This window comes from Bos taurus, chromosome 2, assembly GCF_002263795.3.
Source record: "Bos taurus isolate L1 Dominette 01449 registration number 42190680 breed Hereford chromosome 2, ARS-UCD2.0, whole genome shotgun sequence".
Classification (NCBI taxonomy): Eukaryota; Metazoa; Chordata; class Mammalia; order Artiodactyla; family Bovidae; genus Bos; species Bos taurus.
The window spans coordinates 97,343,916-97,366,946 of NC_037329.1; the positions used below are offsets into that span (position 1 = coordinate 97,343,916).

The following is a 23,031-nucleotide window of genomic DNA, read 5'->3' on the forward strand; positions in this document are numbered from 1 at the left end:
AAATGCAGCACGCCAGGCGTCCCTGTCCATCACCAACTCCCGGAGTCCACCCAAACCCATGTCCATTGAGTCGGATGCCATCCAACCATCTCATCCTCTGTTGTCCCCCTCTCCTCCTGCCCCCAATCCCTGCCAGCATCAGAGTCTTTTCCAGTGAATCAGCTCTTCACATCAGGTGGCCAAATTATTGGAGTTTCAGCTTCAACATCAGTCCTTCCAATGAACTTCAGGACTGACTTCCTTTAGGATGGACTGGTTAGATCTCCTTGCAGTCCAAGGGACTCTCAAGAGTCTTCTCCAACACCACAGTTCAAAAGCCTCAATTCTTTGGTGCTCAGCTTTCTTTATAGTCCAACTCTCACATCCATATATGACCACTGGAAAAACCATAGCCTTGACTAGACGGACCTTTGTTGGCAAAGTAATGTCTCTGCTTTTTAATATGCTCTCTAGGTTGGTCATAACTTTCCTTCCAAGGAGTAAGTGTCTTTTAATTTCATTGCTGCAATCACCATCTGCAGTGATTTTGGAGTCCCAAAAAATAAAGTCAGCCACTGTTTTCACCGTTTCCCCATCTATCTGCCATGAAGTGATGGGACTGGATGCCATGATCTTAGTTTTCTGAATGTTGAGCTTTAAGCCCACTTTTTCACTCTCCTCTTTCACTTTCATCAAGAAGCTCTTTAGTTCTTTACTTTCTGCCATAAGGGTGATGTCATCTGCATATCTGAGGTTATTGATATTTCTCCCAGCAGTCTTGATTCCAGCTTGTGCTTCGTCCAGCCCAGTGTTTCTCATGATGTACTCTGCATAGAAGTTAAATAAGCAGGGTGACAATATACAGCCTTGACGTACTCCTTTTCCTATTTGGAACCAGTCTGTTGTTCCATATCCAGTTTTAACTGTTGCTTCCTGACCTGCATACAGGTTTCTCAAGAGGCAGGTCAGGTGGTCTGGTATTCCCATCTCTTTCAGAATTTTCTACAGTTTATTGTGATCCACACAATCAAAGGCTTTGGCTTAGTCAATAAAGCAGAAATAGATGTTTTTCTGGAACTCTCTTGCTTTTTCGATGATCCATTGGATGTTTGCAATTTGATCGCTGGTTCCTCTGCCTTTGCTAAAACCAGCTTGAACATCTGGAAGTTCATGCTTCACGTAGCCTGGCTTGGAGAATTTTAAGCATTACTTTACTAGCATGTGAGATGAGTGCAATTGTGCAGTAGTTTGAGCATTCTTTGGCATTGCCTTTCTTTGGGATTGGAATGAAAACTGACCTTTTCCCGTCCTGTGGCCACTGCTGAGTTTTCCATATTTGCTGGCATATTGAGTGCAGCACTTTCACAGCGTCATCACCATCAGGAAAATGCAAATCAAAACCACAGTGAAATATCACTTCGTACTTGCTAAAATGGTTATTATCAAAAAGACAAGTAATAACTGTTGGAGAGGAGGTGGAGCAAAGCGAATCCTTGTGCACTGTTGGTGGGAATGTAAATTTGTGCAGCTACTATGGAAAGCAGCATGGAGGTTCCTCAAAAATTTAAAATAGAGTTGTCATATCATCTAGCAATTCCATTTCTGACTATTTATTTGAGGAAAGTGAAAACACTAATTTGAAAAAAAATATGCACACCCATGTTTATCGCAGCCTTATTTACAATAGCCAAGATATGGAAACAGCCTAAATGTCCATCAGTGGATAAATGGATAAAGGAGATATAGACGAGAGTCAAAATTCATAGTCTTCCAGTTATAAAATAATTTGTAGGATGTAATGTACAGCATGGAGACTATTGTTAATAATACTATATTGCACATTTGAAAGTTGCTAAAAGACTAGATCTTAAAAATTCTTACACTGAAAAAATTATGTAACTGTATATGGTGATGAATGTTAACTAGTCTTATTGTGGTGAACATTTCACAATATATACAAATATCAAATCATGTTGTACACCTGAAACTAATATAATGTTGTATGTCAATTATACCTCAATAAAAAATTTTAAATGTCCATAAAGTATTTCATCAACTCTAAGATACACATTTTTACATTAAACTATGTAAAATAAAAAAACTACCATAGTTAAATTGGCAATTTTTTTTTCTTTCTAGGTGTCAACAAAGTGTGTCTTACAGTGGGTTGTATCTTAGATTCTATGAAATATAGTATTACTGAATTTAGATTGAAAAACATTAAATTTCAAGTTATTACAAAGGAGAATCAGAGTAAAGTTTGAAAATTATAAAGTCAAGCTTGATACTGATTCTTAAAAACACTTTACACCACATTTTTTACCATTTAAAACAAGGTGAGTTCATTTTTTAAATTTGTTTTCTTTTTTATTATACCGCGACCAGTATTTTGGTGTATTACCCTCCAGATTTTGACTTATTTTCACAAAATTGAAGTTAAACTTTGTATCCAGTTACTCCTGATTTCTTGAAAATGCAGTTTTAATGACTGTGTAATATTTTATCCTATTCCATAATTCTTTTTACCATTTACTCATTGTTGAGTATTCAGATTATTTTCAATATCTCATTATTTCTGCCCAGCCCTGGATCTCTCCTCTTATTCTAGTTTATCCCTCTGACTTGAATTCTTATGCCTTGTAGAAAAGTTGTCTGACTTTATTATTTTATCTTTAAAGCTAGAATAAAAATAACTTAGACTTCATTTAAGGATTAAATGAGATAACGCATACTTATGGACCTTAAATAGGGATGATTTCAAGTCATTTTTAAATTCTCTATCAAAGTTCTTTTCTTTTCATAGTTTTTACTTGAGTAATACCTTCTGGTATTTCTCTCAAGATGGAATAAAACCAATAAAGATCATTAAATTATTGCGTAAAATAAAATATAAAATAGAAGAGGCCAGAATATAAATATTTTGTTTTTGAACTGATCAAAAAGTAATTTCTATATTCTCTACTGAGTGGTATTATCTCTTTTATTAAAGATACTGTTAACCAACTAAGCACCATATTTTACAATTAAGCAGACTTTCACTTAAAAAAAACCAGTGTATAAAATGCTAATATTTTCAGGATACCCTTGTGTCTTACTAGTAAGCTGCAGTGGTTTGCTTTCCAGAGTCCAGACAAACAAGCCTTTGACCAGCTACATAGTCAGCCACTGTGTAGTGGCTTTTATCTTAGTCTGTTTACCTTCTAACTTGCTTCATGATGGTTCACACGTCTCTTATAGCATTCACCCTTGTTTCTTTATATTATATGTTATGATTATTTCCAGATATGTCTTATCTTCCCTAGCAACTCAGAATCTGGGGTCTTCTCTCTGTGCCTTCTGTTCTGGTAGGGCCTTGTAGGAGTGGACGTCCTGAAAATGCTTATTGAACGAATTGTAAAGTATAGAAGCAAAAATTAACAGTTTTATTACATATTTGTAAGCTACATATATGTGTATGTGTATGTGTGTAGTTGTTATTTAGTTGCCAAGTTGTGTCCGATTCCTTTGCAACCCTGTGAACTGTAGTTCACCAGGCTTCTCTGTCCATAGGATTTCCCAGGCAAGAATACTGAAGTGGGTTGCCATTTCCTTCTCCAGGGGGTCTTCCCAACTCAGAGATGGAACTGGCATCTCCTTCATTGGCAGGTGGATTCCTTACCACTTATATCCTTCCTTATATAAATGGGCAGGGAAACCCATTTATATATTCATATGTGTGTAGATATTGGAGAAGGAAATGGCAACCCAATCCAGTGTTCTTTCCTGGAGAATCCTAGGGACAGGGGAGCCTGGTGGGCTGCCATCTCTGGGGTCACACAGAATCGGACACGACTGAAGCGACTTAGCAGCAGCAGATGTGTTATAATAATTATTACCTACTGTATTCTTTCTCTTGGTGATAGGGAGTTGAGCAAAAAAGCAAGGACTTTAAACACATCACACAAAAGATATTTGAAGCAGAAATAATTACTTGGTTCAATTTGGGGAATTTTTAAAAAGTAAAGGTATGGGAAGGGTGATTGCTTTGTCTTTCTACTTTATTCCTACATTGAGCATAATATAATATACTTACGGATGAAAACATATTTGGAATTCTAGTTATTATATTGATATGTGATAAAGTGAATTTGAAGTTCTGGAAAGATTTGTAGAATGCCTAATTATTTCTTTACCTTTTTAAGGAGAGATACAAAGCTGATAGACTGGAAGGGCCAGTTAGTCGTTGGAGAATTTGCTTTCTTTTGTGCAGCTTTCTGAAATCTGAAGCATCATAAGTACTTATTTTCTCCTTTTTTATTAAAAGTAATCCTTTCCTGTTACAAACGTGACAATCAACAAATAAGCTTCATGACATGATTTGGAATGGGAGAGGTAGGGAGGAGGGGGGCTGGGGGTGAGAGGTAAACTTGCTGTCAACCTTTCAATCTCCTCATGTGAGCCAGTGAAATACCTCAGGAATATATTTTTCCAGAATTGTTCTTTTGTTTTTTGACAGAGTCTTAACATACCGAGGAAATAGGCTTATTGATGCCCCAGAGGACAAATAGGAAAACACAACCCATTGGAAATATATTAAATAACAAATAACAGATATTTTTTTCCCACATGAGAAAAACAATATTCTAGCTGATTCTTTTTGTCTTAGCTAAATATGAAAAGTGAAAGTGAAGTCACTCAGTAGTGTCCGACTCTTTGCGACCCCATAGACTATAGCCTACAAGGCTCCTCTGTCCATGGGATTTTCCAGGCAATAGTACTGGAGTGGATTGCCATTTCCTTCTCCAGGGGATCTTCCCAACCCAGGGCTCAAACCTGGATCTCCCGCATTGTAGACAGACGCTTTACCGTCTGAGCCACCAGGGAAGTAATGACTATAACAGACAACCCCTTGGATATGTTTTTATACAAACCTCATACTTAGGAAATCAATCCTGTGGATTTAAGTCATGGGCCAGCTGATTTTTATTCTTTCCTGAATTCATCTGAATGAATGCCATTCCAAAAAATGGTACAGCTGATCTTTTTGCAGACCATTTATTTCTTTAAAGAATATCATGACTTTATTTGGGCCTATCTTATTAAGGCAGTTTGGAGAATTTAAAAACATAAGAAGTACATTTGTAAGAAGGAGTCCATTCATTTAGAAATCTTTTATTTCTTTTATGGCCTACTTGTTGCAAAGTAAGAACTTTATATTATTAAAAACGGATATGCTTTTTTGTTCCTCAACTTCTATAAATCTACATGAGACTTACTAAATTTCATCAGTTATTCATCCAAGGATAGAAAAATCATCATAGCAGAAAAAGGGATATACATATAATAGAAAAAGGGATAATACATATACATTAGATAGATACATGGATATGCATGCTAATGTTGGACGGTTTTGCCAATGAACAGCACAAGGGCTTTGCTTTTGGGCATACTTTATAGGCCATTACTGTTAAAGCAGATAAAATTGTCTGCCTTTTCTGAGCTTATTCTGTCTAATTATTTAGCAATGTAAAAATGCTAGTTGGAAAATCATTTTGTGCTAATAAACCAAAGTAGATTTGGTTTCAGTCCATATTATTCAATATCTTGTGACCATCAACTTATGTTGCTTTAGAGACTTTGTTGACTTTTCTTTCTACTATTTAAATTTATTTAAAATAGGTTTGAAGAGCTGAATAAAAAAAAATCCTTACTATATTATACACATACATCTGTCTATACTTGAATATCTACCCTCTCTCTCTTTTTCTCTCCTTTTTGCCCTCTCTTCTTTCTGTCTTCCAATAAAAGTTGTATATTTGTTGAATAAAGTTTATAACTCAAATATAGAGAAAGCTAACTTTTAGAATAAATAGATATTTGAAACTTTAAGTACTATCATCTTCATTTTATGAATAGAGATAGTCACTAAATCAGACACAATTTTTATAATAGACTCTTCCTCTGTGAAATGTTTTTTTTGTTGTTGTTGTTTTTAGAAGCTAAGTCATGTCCGACTCTTTTGCGACCCCATGGACTGTAGCGCGTCAGGCTCCTCTGTCTATAGGATTTCCCAGGCAATCCCCTGGAGAAGTGGGTTGCCATTTCCTTCTCCAGGGGATCTTCCTGACCCAGGGATTGGACCCACATCTCCTACATTGCAGGCAGATTCTTTGCTGCTGAACCACCAGGGGGGCAGAAAAATTCCTCTGTGAAATGTAATATTAATAGTTCTTAATCAGTCTTCTGGAGGGATAAAAATAAGTAGAAAACTACATATTTACCCAAATGTAATTATTTGCTTATGGTATATGTGTGTGTATACTATTCAGTAGTGCCTTTATTTATAAGATATTCATATTCAGAAAGATAAATGAGAGTGAACTTGATATCTTTTGCCTGAAAATATTTTACATATAGAGTGGAAAAACTTTTTCAGCCTTGTCCTTAAATTTATTGTCACGTGTTAGTGCCTTGCCAAAAGTAGCTCTCTAGGTACAAGAGGAAAGTTTTATAATGAATTAGTCCACTTAAAACAAAAAACCTATACTGGCATCTTTAAAGGGTCCTTAGGCAGCCATAATGAATTATCAGTTCCATAAAGGAGATTAAATTAGACAAAAGGAATAGAAACCATGTATGCGTCCATGGAGGGAAGGGGGGAGCTCATTTCTGAAATCATTAGGGGAAGTAACATAAGAATTCCCTTCTCTAATTGTGATTTGTTCTTTTTATTTCTAAGTTTTTTTCATTGTTTAAGAATTTTAGATAAGTTTGGAAATATGGAAAAAGTAGGTCACTGAGTAAGATGTTTAACTTGGTTGGCAACTTTATAGTCCCAACACTTTAAATTTCATCTCTTTTAGGGACTCAGAGATCTAACAGGCCATCTGGCATTAATATCACATAATAATATTTGCCTTTTGGGGTTCTCTAACTCTTTTAACTATTTGGAAATGAAGATGTAAATCTCTTCTATTAGTAGTACATTTGAGGCATGTACAAGCCATGTAGCCTAAGTGAAATGAGTTTGAGAAATTGTACTTATATATTCAGCCTAGGCGGAGAAGCAATGGCAACCCACTCCAGTACTCTTGCCTGGAAAATCCCATGGACGGAGGAGCCTGGTGGGCTGCAGTCCATGGGGGTCACTAAGAGTCGGGCACAACTGAGCGACTTCACTTTCACTTTTCACTTTCATGCATTGGAGAAGGAAATGGCAACCCACTCCAGTATTCTTGCCTGGAGAATCCCAGGGACAGAGGAGCCTAGTGGGCTGCCGTCTATGGGGTCGCACAGAGTCGGACACAACTGAAGCAACTTAGCAGCAGCAGCAGCATTCAGCCTAGGATATCATATAGATGTTCCAGTGGAAAGTCATCAGCTTTTCTTCTATTTCCTACAGGTATTTCCTAACATAAAAAAAAAAAAAAAAAATCCATGTTACTTAATAATTACTGAAGTTACTTTAAAACATCTCTTAAATAATCATCCATCAACTATAAATATACCACCGCCACCCTCCTCACTGAGGAGTTACCTAAAGAACTAATATTTCACTCTTTCAAACATAATTCTACTCATCTGACATACCTGGAATTGCTCTTTTTCTTTTGTTTTTCTTTTATGTTATAGGGGCTGAATTTTATTAATTTTCTGATTTTTTAGAAATCAGAAATTTGTTAATGTTCTGATTTTTTAGAAGTTAGAAATTGGTTAATTTTCTGATTTTCCCATGTCTGGGCAGTTTTTATAAACTTTCTTGTTGGTTACTACTAAGGTTCTCAGTGGCTTCCCTGGTGGCTCGGTGGTAAAGAATCTGCCTGCAGTGCAGGAGACGGGAAGGAGATGCGGGTTTGATCCCTGGATTGGGAAGATCCCCTGGAGGAGGAAATGGCAACCCACTCCAGTATTCTTGCCAGGAAAATCCAGTGAGACAGAAGAGGCTGGCAGGCTACAGTCCATCGGGTCGCAAAGAGTTGAATATGACTAAAGCGACCAACACACACACACACACACACACACACACACACACACACACAGGTGGGGCTTAGTTGCAGAAGAACAAAGAGACCAACTGGAAAAAGTTGTTTTAACTTTGTGTTTAGAAAATATAAAAAGCTCTTTACCTTTACGTGAATATAATATTTCTCTGTGTAGTTATTCTTTGTGCACAAAAGAGCAGGAAAAAAAAGCTCATGATGGATTAGATTCCTGCTCATAGTTTAAAAAAAAATGGATATACATAAAAGTAGTTCAACAAATACTTTTTGAAAGAGAAAAATTGGAAGGTTGAGACAGAAGGGGAGATGGAAAGGCAGAATCTTGGTCCAAAGTAAACTTGTCTTGCAACCATTTACCTCAAAAAACTTTCTGAAAGAAAAAATAAATAATGAACTGGTAAAAAATATCTCTGATCTAAGCATGACATAGTAGTGGCGAAGATACTATGTTTAATCCGAAGAGAAACCATTTACCTCAAAAAACTTTCTGAAAGAAAAAACAAATCAAATCACATTTCAAACACTTTTATGTCTCCCCCTGGCATTTTGCCGTACACTGTGATGACAAAACATTGCATTTCTGAGTTTCCTACACTGCTTTGTTGAACAACAAAGTAATTGACTTGCATCTTCTTTATATTTACCAAAGGAACCAAAAATGGTTCCTTTGCTCTCCAGTAGCTTGTTGTCTAAGCGTGTCGTCTAAATTAAGGGAAGGGAAAAAATGAATACACATAAATAGCAGCTAATACATGGCAATGCAATCAAATACTAAGTACAGATATAACTTTCTAGAGAGATCCAGAAAAGATGTACTTCATTGTGATTCACAAGGACCTTATAAGAAAAGGAAGTTCAGCTGGGTTTAAAGGTGAACAATTTAAATAGATACAGTGGAATGTGAGAGCTAGAAAAAGAAGGGCTTATCCTAAAAGGGGTCTACAGAAGCCAAGCCAAGGCACAGAGAAGGGGCTAGGACTAGAAGGTTAGACCTGGAACAGAGGTTGCAAGACAAGTTTACTTTGGACCAAGATTCTGCCTCTTCCATCTCCCCTTCTGTCTCAACCTTCCAATTTTTCTCTTTCAAAAAGTATTTGTTGAACTACTTTTATGTATATCTTTTTTTTTAAACTATGAGCAGGAATCTAATCCACCATGAGATTTTTTTTCCTGCTCTTTTTGTGCACAAAGAATAATTACACAGAGAAATATTAATATGAGGGTCTGTTCCAAAAGCTTCTGTTAGTAAAATTATGTTTTATGTTATATTTTTTAGAAGAAAAAATAAACACCAATATCTTGACACATGGGAGCCAAATGTTCCAACTGACATTCATGCTGTCTGGATTTGTTTTATTTTGGAATGAATATTACCAAGCTTGTTTGCAGTTAAAGGTAAATGAAAGAGTAAAATTAAATATTTTATCTCTTTAATAAATTTCACTTGGGAAATTTGGAATTTCACCATTTGAATTATTTGTTAAATTATCTGAAAGGCCTCCACTCCAGGGAGAAGGGTTAATTGGAATTGAAATTGTTGGGGAAATATAATTAAAAACAAAAACCTCTCCCAACCTAGAAATTCTTTCCACAAAGTTAGTAGACAAAGAAAACACTCCTGTTAATGAATAAGCATTAAATTAGAATGTGATGAACATCCAGAGGCAATCCACTAAGAGAATGCAAAGACCAGAAGACATTTCAACCTTCTAAATAGCTGAGCAAATACAACCTGTCATATAGAACCTTTCAAGATAAATAATAACTAGTCCTCTAGTAAGAGGACTGAATTTACTTGGCAATTGGGATGACCATCTGTGTTAGCTAATTGATTTTCTTCTGTGGAGAGAGAGGTTTCTAGTACCTTTATAAGGGGAAGTAGTTTTACAACTTGGAGCAAGATTGCTTTTGCTATTGCTATTGCTATTGCTAAGTCACTTCAGTCGTGTCCGACTCTGTGTGACCCCATAGACGGCAGCCCACCAGGCTCCCCCGTCCCTGGGATTCTCCAGGCAAGAACACTGGAGTGGGTTGCCATTTCCTTCTCCTTTGCATGAAAGTGAAAAGTGAAAGGGAAGTCGCTCAGTCCTATCTAACTCTTCGTGACCCCGTGGACTGCAGCCTACCAGGCTCCTCAGTCCATGGGATTTTCCAGGCAAGAGTACTGGAGTGGGCTGCCATCGCCTTCTCCTGGAGCAAGAAGCCAACCTAAATTAGGCTCTAATACTCTCCAGCAAGGGAGATAGGGGAGCTATTACCCCTTGAGGCTTGCATTTCAAAAAGATGTCTCCCAGGTCTTTGAAAAAACATTTCTGAATGGGAGCGTGGCCTGAGACTTAATTAGCCCATTATGAAGATTTACATGTGTTTGAAAAGGATAATGGAAGAAATTGTAAAAGAAAAATGAAAGGGGAAAGTCTCTAAGCTTATTTTCAACAGGGAGAGTTAAGCCCCTTATTTTTAACTTGTATTTGCCCTTACAATGAATGCGGCTTCCCCAGTGTCTCAGATGGTAAAGAATCTTCCTGCCATGCAGGAGACCCAGTTTGATCCCTGGGTAGGGAAAATCCCCTGGAGTAGGAAATGGCTAGCCCCTCCACTATTCTTGGCTGGAAAATTCCATAAACAGATGAGCCTGGCGGGCTACAATCCATGGGGTTGCAGAGTCAGACACGACTGAGCGACTAATGCTTTCACTTTATAATTAAAATATTGTTTCTTAAGAAAAGTATTTAGGGGATGGTTTTAGTTCTTCAAATATACTGCTGTGGTTTAGTCACTAAGTCATGTCCAGCTCTTGCAACCCCATGGACTGTAGGCCTCCATGCTCCTCTGTCCATGGAATTTCCCAGGCAAAAATACTGGAGTGGGTTGCCATTGCCTTCTCCAGGGGATCTTCCTGACCCAGGGATTGAACCAGAGTCTCCTGTGTCTCCTGCATTTGGCAGGTGGATTCTTCACCTACTGAGCCACCAGGGAAGCCTGGTGTGCTGCAGTCCAAGGGGTCTCAGAGTCGGACATGACTGTGCAACTGAACTGAACTGATACTCTAAACTAAAGAAAAAATAGAATTCAAAGTAGAAAGATTTTACAGTCATTCCTCTTTCCTTGCACTCTGTAGTAGCCTGGTTGCTGGGTAGATGAGTGGGATAGGACTGCCCAGATTTAGCTTTTATAAAGGAAGGTGGGCCTCTGCAGAGAGCAGGATGGACAATTAAAAAAAAAAAAGCATAAACTACTCTTTTAAGTGTGTTTGAGATCAGCCATTCACAGCTTTCTGGTGCATTTAACTTTAACTCCCCTCATCTAAAGGACCTCTGGTGCTCATTCAAATGCTAATATTTGGCCATCTGCTTTTTAATTTTTTTTTTCCAAGCAAGACAGGCTGGAGGTCATGTGACCCTAATTATAGCAATTATGAGCTTTCTGGGAGCAATCATTCAGGTTGCACCCAGAGTGAGCATCTGCTGATGATAAATGGATCAGGAGATTACTAAGGCCAGGCTTTCCTATAAGACATCCAGTGATTCATTTCTTAATATGAATAAGTATACAGAGCTAAAACCCATATGCTGTAATAAGAGGGTACTTTTTCCAAAGGGTTACTTTTTTCTTACAATTTATCTTTAAATTTAGTGAGAACAGTTTAAAATGCATACTTTTGTGTGTGTGAACATAATTAGCATTCTAAAGAAGGACATGGAGAAAACTCTAATAATGACTAATAATGAAGCATCAGCCTTCACCTACACGAATTTTATTTCTCTGTACGAAGAGAAAAGAATGTTGCCAGGGCTTAGTAATCTTTCCAGTTGAAGTTTTATTCTATATTATTTATTTTACTTGTAATTATAAGGGTGTGTATTTAAGGGAAAATTCTTTAGACAACCCAAGACCTTCTGAGAGTTATTCTTTAACAAGGCAAAATATTTTCCCTTTTATAAGGCCCTTTACTTCTTGAGAAATTATAGTTTCACAGGATAGTTTTCAGCAGTATCGTTTACCTTGCTCCCTTTTCAGACTCACAGTTTTAAATGTCATTGGGTTTATTTTGAACCTGACCCATATCACACAGAAACATTTGAACACAACTGCTCTTGCTGACTGCATGTTGGAATATGTGGCAGTATCTTGTCCATGCTGTCTGGATGCAATCATGTTGATTAATGTCAGTGAGATGAAAGAGAATGCACGGCACCTTCTTTTGAAAATCGCTCATTATGCCAACCTGCCTCCAAAGTCGAGTTCAGAGCTTTTTATAATTTTCTATTTTAATATTGAGTCAGGCTAACCTTATTTCTAGCGTGTGTAAAGGGACACTTAGTAAATTATTGATTCTTTAAACAAATGCTGTTGGGAGCACAACAGTGTGCCAGGAAGTGTGCTGGAAGGGAGCATGGCCGACATAGTCTTGCCCTTTCTTTCTGAGGCGGTAACTTGAACAACCTTTGGAGTGAATCTATGTGCTAACAGCACGTTTGTGTGATGTACCTAAACATAACGTGCAGTTTGCTAAATGATTTATTAGGGATTTTAGAATCAGCATCAACCGATGGCTTTTAAAAGCCTTTTCTGTGGCAGCATCTCTCAAGTGCCCTCCTCTTTTTATCATTAGTAGGAAACCACATAATTTATTCTTCAGAAATAAAGGATGTCTGATTGGATCATAACCTTTTCCTCCCACCTTCATCTGTCTGTCTTTATGCTTCTTCCTTGTTTCTTGTAAATTCTTTAATATTCTTAAAAAAAAAAAACCTGCTTTAGCTGTAATGATGGATATTTCTTTTCTAACTTCTTAGAGAAAGAACAGGAAAGAGTTTGGCATGTTAGAACTCTGTCAGCTGGAACTCTGCCTTTTGTAATGATAACGTGAAAAGTACATTTATGATCCACTTTTGGGATCAATAGTTTAAGCTTCATGTATTCCATTCTATAGTATATATTAAAGGAGAAGCTTCACATGCTGAATTCAGTAATTGTTGTTTTCATAAGTACTGGCATCCCATGATATTATTATTTTTAATAAATGATAGATTATTTGATAATGCAGTTCAGTTCTGCTTTACAAGACTTCATAAAGTCATAAATCATATATAAAAATCATTTGACAGACCATATGTTTAGAGTTGGAGTTCAGAAAATGTTATCTTCATTGATATAATTCAAATGAGGAGATTTTGTTGTGCTCATCTTTAGAGAAACAACAAAATGGTGGTGAGCTGCTTCTTACGCTGGATATAAAACCAGACTGCTCATTTCAGCATCATTTCTACAGTGCTCTGGTACAAAGGAAGGGGTTTCTTTGTGTTTCACCAGCTGGATCTCACCTGTGATAGGAGAGAACATAATAAGAAAACAGAGTAACTTAGACATCAAGAGCTAATCAGAGCAGAAAGGTGTGGCTATGCACTTCTGAATCAAGGCAGATACCATAGCATTATGCATATGCCCAGGGTAAAATGATGGATTTTGGCATAAGACAGTATTTTGAGCTCCAAAAATAGGAAAAAAGAGTGAACTAGAAATTGATACACGTGACTGTGCATGCTATGTGTGCTAAATCCCTTTAGTTGTGTTCACCTCTTCTCAACCCATTAGACTCTAGCGCACCAGGCTTCTCCGTCCATGGGATTATCCAGGCAAGAATACTGGAGTGGGTTGCCATGCCCTCCTCCAGGGAATCTTTCCAATCTAGGGTTCGAACCAGTGTCTCTAAGGTCTTCTGCATTGGCAGGTGGGTCCTTTACCACTAGTGCCACCCAGGAAGTACAGGAGACTATAAATGATACAAAATCATGTCACTGAAGTAGGTTGATGAATCTTAAATCTCAGATGGAAGAAAATATTGCCCGCCAATTTATGTGGTATTTCAAGAAATGTTTGTGGCAAATACTTTTCAAAATAACTTGAAATTGTTATGACTATCATCAGTATTTTATGACTTGGAGTGACTGATTGGGGGTTTAGATCAATAGATAAAATAAGTTTCAAAATTATTAGTATGTGCAAGAGGGTTACAGCTGTAGGTCTTACCCAGAGAGAGTGTTATGGCCTGTGACTTCAATCCAAGAAACTGACATTAGTAGAGTCATTAGAGTCTTTTAAAAAGTTCTTTTGTGGAAGCTTTTTTTTTTTTTTGTCTTTTTACCTTTGGTCATATCTTAAAATTTCCTCATTTGGAGAAAATAATGGTTGATGCTACCTTCTCAGAAATAAAATATTCAAACATATTGTGACTTATGGACAGAAAGTACAGATCAATAGACCAATGAGGCATCAGCTTAGTGTAGCCCATAATTCTGGGCAATGAAACAAAAGTAGTCATGACTCTAATGAATTTACAGTTGTCTTTTCTTGTTTATCTATGACTACCTGAATCTGGTCTTTAGATATGACATATTAAGTGCTTCTGCACAGTCTGGTAAGGCACAAATTAAATTCTGATGTTTGTATTCACCTTAAATCAGCTAATACCCATAAGTATTTCTGAGCCTCATCTCTTGTACCTCCTCTTTCTTTATTCTCCATTTCTGCTATAGGGATGCATGCTTAGTCATCATTTTCTCTGGGGAGTCTTTGCTCCACTGGGCTAGATGTCTTGGCTCTGCATGCCATTAACTCTTCAAATCTCATCTGTTGTGGCATTTAGGTTTATTTCCATTGCTTAATCAACTTTTGTTTTTCTTATTGGTTAGATTCTAAGTTCTTCGAGGCAGAGACCATATATGCCTTAACATTTTTTTCTTTCTGGAAGCTTGTACCCTGCCCGATACAATTTCCTGGTGGCTTAGCCGGTAAAGCGTCTGCTTACAATGCAGGATACCCGGGTTCGATCCCTGGGTTGGGAAGATCCCTTGGAGAAGAAAATGGCAATCCACTCCAGTACTCTTCCCTGGAAAATCCCATGGACGGAGGAATCTGGTAGGCTGCAGTCCTTGGGGTCGCAAAGAGTCGATCACGACTGAGCGGCTAAACGTTCACTTTAAATTTTAGTTACCCTCTGCTGCTAAGTCGCTTCAGTTGTGTCCGACTCTGTGCAATCCCATAGACAGCAGCCCACTAGGCTCCCCTGTCCCTGGGATTCTCCAGGCAAGAACACTGGAGTGGGTTGCCATTTCCTTCTCCAATGCATGAAAGTGAAAAGTGAAAGTGAAGTCGCTCAGTCGTGTCCGACTCTTAGCGACCCAGTGGACTGCAGCCTACCAGGCTCCTCCGTCCATGGGATTTTCCAGGCAAGAGTACTGGAGTGGGTTGCCATTGCCTTCTCCCAGTGTCACTTTAATTGCTATTGTTGGGTTGTTGTTGTTATTGCTCGTGCCTTGCGTTCCCCTCTCTATTGCTGTTGTGAGCATCTCTATTCATACCATCCTGTCTGGGCTGCCATCAGTCTGGGCTTTCTTCATGTTTAAGGCTGAACGTACCTGGTAGATCCCCCACTCTCTCGCCTCTTGACCTGCAGAAGTCCCTTCTTGTTCCCCATTGGAAGCCCCTATAATACTTAACAGTCAATGAAACCACAATATATTTGTCCTTAAGGAGCTTGATAAATAAAAAGAAATCTCTTCAAACTGCATAGGAACAATCAGCAGACCTGTTCAGCTCCATTGGGTTTTTATTTATTTATTTTTTCCTTTATCAGGTGGTCTGAATGGACGATGGAAGTGCCCTAGATTTCCAGATTTGTCTTCTACAAATTCAGTGTTAAGCAGTTAGAGCTTTTCGTATTTTTAAGCATAACTTTTATAAAACTCTATTTTGAAAAGCTATGACTAACTATGGATATACATAAAAAGAAAGTTAACGGAAATAAAGTCTCCTTCATATCTGTTTTTAAGGCTTCTCTCATTTAGAAAAACAAAAGCAATGCATTGCTTGCCTCACAACGACTTGTGCCAATGTTACTTCCTCCATGTGCTAAATATTCAACATTTAATTGGGCTTATTAAAAAAATTAATGTATCAAAAGCCTACATAATGCAGTGTGAGTAACTGTTGTTACACAGCTTATTTTAGCATCGTAGAAAGGTTGGCATGGAAACTTGGAGAAGACATTTTAGATACTCAATGCATAAAGATTTTCAATTGAACTTCCTGGTTATCTTATTTATTCCTATTTAGAATCAGTTTTAATGTTTGTTTCTATATAACATTAGGAGTATAGTTTTTTTCAGGGGCAGAAGCAACTTCTTTAATTATTTAAAAGAAATATATTTTATTAGAAAATGATAAGGAGGTAGGCAGGGAATAACTTTTAAGAGTTAAGCAGTTTAATTCATGGATAAAAATAAACTGTGGAATCATATGGATTCCAATGCTGGTTCCAGCAGTTTCTGGCTATATGACCATTGCTATGTTAATAGTCTCAAAAAAGTGAGATTAAAACTGATTTAATAGCTGCAGTCCATGGGGTCACAAAGAGTCGGACACAACTGAGTGACTGAACTGAATAGTAATAATCAAAGGAAGTAAATGATGTCATATATGTAATGCACTTAACAGAGTGTCTTGCAGAAAGTATACTTTCATCAACTTCATTTTTATATTTCTAAAATACAAAGAGAATGAGTAAAAAAAAAAAAATCCACAAAGTATTCTGATTTAGATTCCTTTTCATTAGCCAAACTCTTCAATCCTAATGTCTTTTGCCTGAATGTGGTGAAGTGGTGACTAAAATGGCGCAAGACCTTCACTAATTTATATATAATAAGTTTTTGTGGATTAAAACAAGGATGTGACAAAAGATCCATGTTAGTTTTTTTTTTCAATTCATTACCTGTTGTGTTTTTCTGTAACTGACTGGAGCTCTCTTACACCATGATAATTAGTGACTGTCAACACACCTTGGCATCTGGAAACCTGACTTCATTGCTTGCCTCTTCCGCTAAGCAGTTTGGATAATGAATTTCAACTCTTGAGATCTAAGTTTTCTTGTGTATGAATCAAATGGAAATAAGTCATATGTTTTCTAACATAGTTTTTAGATACTGCGATTTTAACAACCCAGGATGTCAAGACAAGGTCTGAGTTTCTGGGCACCATTTTTTTCTTGACACCACACTATAATTCAAGTATGATATTGAAAATTATATAAAGGTTATTTTCCATCTTTTACAGCTTTGAAATTTGCCATCTCTGTGGATATGCCCAGAGGCTGTCAGATGTTTTTGTAAATGATTTTTTAAAGTAAATTATCTACTAATTTAAAAAAAAGCAAACTTAGAATCACAAACTATTTTGCAAGTTTGATGACACTGGGTTTCCAAAAACCTCTAGCAAATAAATGACAATTGTTTCTAAATCAATTTTGAGAGATACAGAGATCAGTTTTCCATATCCATATTTAGAAACAGCATTTCTTAGGCATAAAACAGTTAAAAAGCAATTGGTATGTTTTATACCAAAATGGGGCTTCCCAGATGGTGCACTGATAATAAAGAATTCACCTGCCATTGCAGGAAATGCAAGAGACATGGGTTCGATCCCTCCCTGGTTCGATCCCCTTGAAGTAGAAAATGGCAACTCACTCCAGTATTCTTGTCTGGACAGTTCCATGAACAGAGGAGCCTGGCAGCTACAGTTCATGATGAGGTCGCAAAGAGTCGGACACGACTGAGTGACTGAGTGCACACACACATACCAAAATAACCAAACAATGTGAGTGATCTATGATAAGAGAATAACCGGAGGGAGCAACTTTCATATTACAAAATTTGCCAGTGTGGAGATAACTGCTAATTCAAGGAAGGCTGTTCTCTAGGTTGCTGAGCTGAGTGGGGATTCAGCCAAAGCAAGTCTATTACTGAATGCACTGACCCTTGAAATGACTTGTTAGGGACAAAAACAGTTATATCTTTAGAAAAAATATCATGGCATGATTATATAGACCTTATTCTTCAAAAGCTCTCACCCTGCTAATCAAAGTTTCACTAAGATATCAGAAGAATCTCAAGGAGATTAAATTTAAAAATTGCACTAAATAAAAAGTCTATTGTCCTTTCAAAAAATAAATAGTCACATGAAATTCTTTAAGACTACATACGTAGCTTTGTCCAAACTCCTACTTTCTATGTTAATTTGTAATTTTTTTCAACCCAAGAAAGTCTGGGAAAAAAATCTTCACTATAGTAACTGATTAGTTCCATTTCCTGCAGCACTTCTTTTCTTGTGGTTGCTGGTTTTCAGCCAATTCTATTTTTGTGTTTATTTTCTCCATTACATTCCTTTTTTTCTGAGTAGAAGAATTTTTGTGTTTTTCATTTTGTCAAAATAGAATTCTTCTCATGTCATGTCATGATTTTGATATTTTCAAAACTTAAAAAGCAATGCAGAGGAAATATGTCTATATAATTAAATGTACCACGGGCTTTTTAAAAAGATCTGATAATTCAGAAAGTATTTTCAACCATCAGTGGATCAGGAATGTCCAATTGCTTTTTTCCATAAGTCTTATGCTTTGGAGTGTAGCAGTCAGCTTGATGTAGCTGTGGTTTAAAAGAGGAATCTAGGAACTGACCTCATGAAAATGGAGAAAATTAAGAGATTAACTAACAGTAATATACAAACAGCATATTTCACTGTGAGTGCCGAAGAGTTCTCAGTGTGGAGGGAAACAGAATTCATGTATATGCCCACATAAGGAGCACATGGAAAGAAGTGTTTGAGACTTTTCTCAGTCTTTGTTTTGGGTTTTTTTCCTTTCCTTTTTTTCTTCCTTTTTCTGATATGGTCAGAACAAAGTAGACTTAATTTGGATAAAATACACGAGCATTTGCATTTCGTGGTGTAAGCATTTATATATTTAAAAAGGTAGGGCTCTGCCTGACAGGGAATCCTCATTCCTTCTGCCTCTTTACTATATGATGAAAAAAAAAAAAAAAGTTACCTTAGAATTCATAGAATTTTCTTCCTAATTGAACCATCTGTGCTAGATGCTTTCAGAGATGTTGACTGACCTTAGTCCTATTTTCTGCCATCCTGAAAGTGAAAGAAGGAAGCGTTGCTGTAATTAGAACAACTACATAAATAGTATTACTGTTTCCTGGTCGTGATCATTGTGTGCTAGAGGAATTTCATTTGAGACCTGAAATATGAAATATGCAAATCTATTTCTTAAGCCTGATCTTTCACAGCATATCTGTGGATGGGATATAGTTCAGAATCTATAAACTGACTGACCATAAAACCAATAAATGCTTTCTCTTCTCTCCCAGACTTACTTGAACCAGATCTGTGAATGTATGAATACAGGAGACTTCTAAATTAGAGGGCTCTCATGAACTCTACACCCTTTCTATCTGGAGTTCTTTGTACTAATCTTGGCATCTGGAGGATAAATAATTGCTAAGGTTACCAATTGGAACAGTCTCAGATTCTTGCAGCAGCTCTTATGTCTGATATCTGGTGGGCATCCTTCCCACATCACCCTGTGTGAAAAATGAACACTTAAATTCAACCTACCCTGCCCTGTTCTTCTTCTCCATAGCATTTATATATTATAGATATATCTGATATGTTTTATATCGATTTGTATAATTACTTATTGTTTACTTCCCCTAGCCACAGTGTTCAAGAAAGCAGAAGCATTTTCTATTTTGATGGGACACTAATGAGTACCTAACCCCCAGCTCAGTTTGTGGGCACATAATACATGCTCAGTCAATATATAATATGTTGAAAGAATAAATCTAGTGGCTATCTTTGTTACGGACCATGGTTCTTGGCCTCCTTAATCAACAGAAATTGATCAAAGGTCAGACAAGAAATTCAGGCAAGGCTTTATCGGGATCCCTGCTGCAGTGAGAACAAGTAACAGGTTCACTTGCCAGCTTGCTAGCTGAACAAGGTGGGATGAGCTGGTTCCTTAACTGGAGTGAGTGTAGGGGTGTATCCAAGGGCTGGAGGGGTGGCTTAGGTGGTTTGCCCACCCCTCCAGTTGGTGGGTGTGTTCAGGGAGCCACAGTACCCTGCTTTTCCTCCCGACTCTCTTCTTGTGTCCCTGGCTCTTCATGAGTGGGAGTTGGGCTGTTTAGTCTCTTTGTGTCTTGTGGTCTGGAATTTGCCTGAACTATTCATGCCTGCAGGCTTCCCACGTGACACTAATGGTAAAGAATTTGCCTGTCAATGCAGGAGACGTGAGAGACTTGGGTTCAACCCCTGGGTGGGGAAGATCCCATGGAGGAGGGGATGGCAACCCACTCCAGTTGCCATGGAGAATCCCATGAACAGAGGAGCCTGGCAGGCCACAGACCATGGGGTTGTAGAGACTCGGACACAACTGAAGCGACTTAGCACACACACGTGCGTACATGCAGTTACTTTTAGTCCCTTATATTTCCTTTTTATTTTGTTGCTCGAGGAGATGTTTGTCCAAGTCCAAGCAATGCAACACTACAACAAAAGGTCCCAGGTCCCAGCCTGTCTTTCTCATCTTTGTGCATTCACTGTTGTCCACTGGTCTTTGGTCTTCCCCCTCAGGCACATCACTTTGCCTCTCTTCTCATGTCACTTCCCATAGTTCCTGTCTTCAGTAGTGGCTTTCTTCAATACAGTGAGTTTCAATAATTTATTAGGGAACCATGTCTTCTAGATTTTTCTCAGGTGCTTAGTCTGACACCATTTGTGGCTGTGCCCTCCTGGAGGTGAAGATGGAGCTCCCTCTTTGATGTCCTTATGTTCTTCCTTAATGTAGGACAGTGGTTCTCAAGTGTGGTCCCTAGACCAGTGGCATCAGCACTACTTGAGAACTTATTGGAAATGCCCCAGATTTAGTGAGGCAGAAACATGTGGATTGCACTGCAACAACTGTTTTATCATTACTCCCCTCCAAATGATTATGATGCTTAAATTTGAGAATCAGTGATAGGACACAAGCTGCATCCCTGACTTTGTTTTTAACTTTTCAAAAGCCCTGTAATTTCTCTGAGTTTATTTCTTCAGTGGACCCAGTAAGCACTTATTATTACTAAAATTGCTATCTGGGTTAATACAAGTGTTTAAATTTTATTTAGTAAATTGTGAGCATGCTGGACAGAATCTATTAAATTATGTACTTTTATAGAATTTTGCAGTGTAGAAGCTATCATATTTTTCCTAGAAAATATGTAAAATCAAGCTTATAGAATATTCAGTTACAGTCCTCAACCCCTTGTTATATGCCTGCCTCCTTCATCCTCATGGCACAAGTAATTTCATCCCCAGAACCTACTGGAGGTGAGCCATAGTTCTTCAGGAAAGACATTAAAAATAATCAACTGGATCTAAGGCTAAAAAATACAATATTTTAGAATGAAATACTACACAGATACAATTCTGTTTTAGAGAATTACATAGAATTATAATTCTACTGTAGAATTATGATAAGAGTTAGGAATGAGTGTCCATCTTTTAATTTTTGTGTACTAGATCTTCTTTGATGTACAAAATAATAATATTGCATTCATTTCCTAATTAAAATCATTTTTATCATTTATGAGATCTTTTAGATGCCGTATTTCACTCTTGATTATAATTTGATTAACATATTGATAGTTTAGTCTTTTGCAGATTTGGCTTCCAGCCCCCAAGACCTTTCACTGTGGCTAAAAGAGGACCAGGTCTCTTCCTCATGAAAACAATTGGAAGCATAGTGGAACCCATGTCTTCTTAGGACCTGCAGAAATACATACACATATCTCTGCTCAGTAATTTTTTTTTAAACATTTTTAAAAGCAGAATCACATCTCCAGCCTCTCTTTCCAAGAAGACCAAATTTTGGTTTCTTAAGAATCTTTATATCCGAATGAAGAGTAAGGAGGTACTGTTTGTCCTTCAAAATGGAATTTACCTGGTTTAGATGAAAACTCATGAGGGTTGGAGTGAAGAAAATGGGGTCTTAGATGAAGCAGGAGCAGCTACTGGAGTGGGTAGCTGTTCCCTTCTCCAGGGACTCTTCCCAACCCAGGTTTCCTGCATTGCAGGCGGATTCTGTACCATCTGAGCCACGAGGGAAGCCCAGGTGAAGCAGCATCAGGTTTTAAAGGTGCAACATTAGAGCAACAAGGGCATTGCATTTTGAAGGGAAATAAGCATGTTTGGGAAGATTGGAATTCTATTGTTTTCAAGATTATATTTTAATTAGCAGAGTATTCAGTCTAAATCGATGTGTAGTCAATGCATTGCATATTGACAACACTGAGTAAGCACATGTCTTAGCAAACAATTATGTGTGTGCTCTGATAAAGAGATAGTAATTGAACTTATGGGATGACGGACATTGCCTGGTGTGAGAAAGAAGAAAACATATTTCCTATGAAAATCATGCCTATTACTGTTAAGTCCATTAAAGTAGCTTTTCCAGAAAAAAATATGGGCCTGATAATTAAGAATGTTAGTAGAGTATCCAGTCTTATAATGACAAAGGGCTCTCTAAAATTCCTTAATTGTTTTTAAAACAGAATTCCATTTAAAATAAGTAAAAGGCAAGCAGATTCATCAGTCCCTGAAGGATATTAACAAGATGAAAAATGCTTCAGAGAGAAGCAATAAATACTTTGAGTAAATGAGTATGTCACTAAGTACCTATAAGCTATTTATGTCTCATTTTAACTATCAACTTTAATTATACTCCTATCTATTTTAGACCCATCACTCACTTCTGGACAGCTGAAGTAATTTATTAGGATTACATATAGCCTAACATTTTTTTCTTTTCCATTAGTAACTGTGGAAGGAAAACAAATCCAATAACTTAGTGAGTGTTGAGAGCAGAGTTTGTCTCAGTTATATTTAAATTTGACTAGATCCATGAAAGAATGATGAAAAAAACCTGAGGTAAAAGTAAATTTAAGTTAGTCCTAGTTTGGCATGTTGATCCATCATCACCAGATACCTCTGTATTTTTGACCTGCCAGCCTCAACAGACAACTTTTATTTTGTGTCCAAGGTGGCTGCTTCAGCTCCCACTGTCTCATCACACATACATCCCACAGAGCAGGAAGAAGAAAGATCAGGAGAAGGGATCCTGTCCGTGGCCTAGGCATACATCTTCTACTCAGTCCTACTGACTAGAACTTAGTTATTTGGTGATACTATGCTA

General features: G+C 37.4%; 1 protein-coding gene across 35 annotated transcripts in view; it reads left to right on the top strand.

Annotated features, from left to right (window-relative positions):
* The window catches only part of MAP2 (microtubule associated protein 2), a 298,686-nt gene that overhangs the window by 80,459 nt on the left and 195,196 nt on the right, over positions 1-23,031 (top strand). The window contains exon 3 of one of the 35 annotated variants that reach the window (XM_010802225.4): positions 9,235-9,353. The exons of the other annotated variants lie outside the window; for them this stretch is intronic. The gene's annotated coding sequence lies outside the window, so the exon portion shown is untranslated. The remainder of the gene's footprint in view (positions 1-9,234; positions 9,354-23,031) is intronic. 35 annotated transcript variants of the gene reach the window in all.